Here is a 2,088-nt window from a genome sequence, read left to right as displayed (position 1 = left end):
AAATTTATCAAAGTTTGGCTAAGTCGGGTTATCAGAGTGAATGACTTTTCAAAGTTCTCTAAGGGATGAGTGAGTAAATACCACCTAACAAGTAAGTATGCCCTAAATCCGCGCAAGCTATGCGCTAAACTTGTTGTTATAAGCGAAGTCTATATATATTAGTGTTAGCGACCTGCAGTTGCAAGAATAACTGCTTATACTTTTATAGAACAACTGCTACATTTATAGAACAACCGCTACATTTATAGAACAACTGCCTGATGGCATCAACGGTAACGAAATTTGAACCAGCCCGATTGATGTCCTGTGTGAACCATTTACGTTATAGGAGATATACATTATAGGAGTGTCTACTGCATTGGCGAGAAAAACAAGAAAAATTAGAAATGCCATCGCTATTAGGAGTACGAGCGTTGTAAAACGTTTTATTACCTAAAACATGCTCAAAGTTAAGTAGCATGTATTTTTATTATTCAGCTTCTACATTTATTAAATACAGGTGGAAGGGATGGATCATGATTAAACCTCCTCAATGATAGCCATATAGCTGAAACGCAGTGTCAACTGAAAAGATGATGAGGGAAAGTTATAATATCGGGAGCATGACTAGAGTCTGTGTGGTTAAGTCACAGCAGTTTAGCTGGAGTTGTCTGTCATCTCCTTTTCACATGAGAGGCGTGGTTGGGTCACAGCAAGATAGTGAGTCACTTTTTATATGGACCTGAGGTTAACAGTTGAAACATTAGAGTGTACATGAACAGGAAAGATATTTAACAATATCTGTGTGTACATACGATATTCTATATTCTCTTATGCCTTGCATGTTCAATATTTATTCCTTGTATACTAAAATAGTAGTCAGTTACCAAATATATTATATTGTTAACTGTTGTAACAATTGCTTGTTCTTTATCACCATTTTGATCGGTGGTTTGGCATATGAAATATTGAGCTATGTAGTGATTAACAAAAAGTACATAACTTGGTAAACGCAAAGGCTACATGTTCAGCTACAAACTCACAGTACAGAACTGCTGCAGGTGTTGATCTACAAAACTTTCAAACCTAGTAAATTCCTCAGACCTGTCAACTTAGGAATCCTTTATGGTGGTCAACTTTTTACAGCTCTGATTTTATTGAGCTGATCAATGGTGACAGTTTCCATTTATTTGTTAAATTACAAATTACCATGTTACATACATTGGTGTCTAATAAACAATAATAACGGTACATCTATATCATGGCCGTAGTTATCGGTCCTTAACACATAAAGGGCGCAACTCCAGATTTGACAAGCTACAATTCATCTGCACCAATCTGCTAACATGAGTGCTAGAGTCTTCCATTACAAGGGCAACCGATTGATTTTCTGAGACCAGCATTGCTGCTATGTTAGTTGATATAGTTGATTATCTGGGGAACAGAAAACCAGACTGCGTGAGTCAGTTTGTACTGCGTGTGATTTGACTGCTGCTAACAATGAATTAGCTACAAGCTTTAATGAGCTCAACTTACTTTGATATGTCATTATAAAGATTTGGTGTGAGTGCATTCATAATATTTAATATACTAGCAACTCGAGTGAAAGCTTACATGACTGTCAGCTGTTCAACCATCAGCATATTATACACATTTAGATAAACTAAACAAACCAATTGTGTACATAGCTGGACACCAAGATGTGTAATAGTGAATGACTACTATTTTTGCTACCAATAGCCAACCATACAGTAAAAGTCAGTATTAGTGAGTTGCATATAGCTAGTAGGTATGGTTGAGTTTACTATTAGTAATAGGTATAAAGCAGTTTCGTACTTTATATATATTCCTGTTATTCTTTTAAATAATAGCGCCATAACATGAAAATGTTATCCAATTATATTATACTCATAAACAATCAGAATACAAATTACATTTGAATAATTTCAAACACCACACATTTATGACATCATTTCTCTCTCCTAAACAACATTGTGATCTGGTATCATAATAAACACCTTGCTGTTGCACTCTTGTAGTCCAAATTTTACTCATATCATCTGAAAAGTAGTACCCATAACACTAAAACTAGCACTCAATGTTTTACAG

The sequence above is a fragment of the Watersipora subatra genome, chromosome 4 (assembly GCF_963576615.1).
Source record: "Watersipora subatra chromosome 4, tzWatSuba1.1, whole genome shotgun sequence".
NCBI lineage: Eukaryota > Metazoa > Bryozoa > Gymnolaemata > Cheilostomatida > Watersiporidae > Watersipora > Watersipora subatra.
This window is presented reverse-complemented; position numbering follows the sequence as displayed.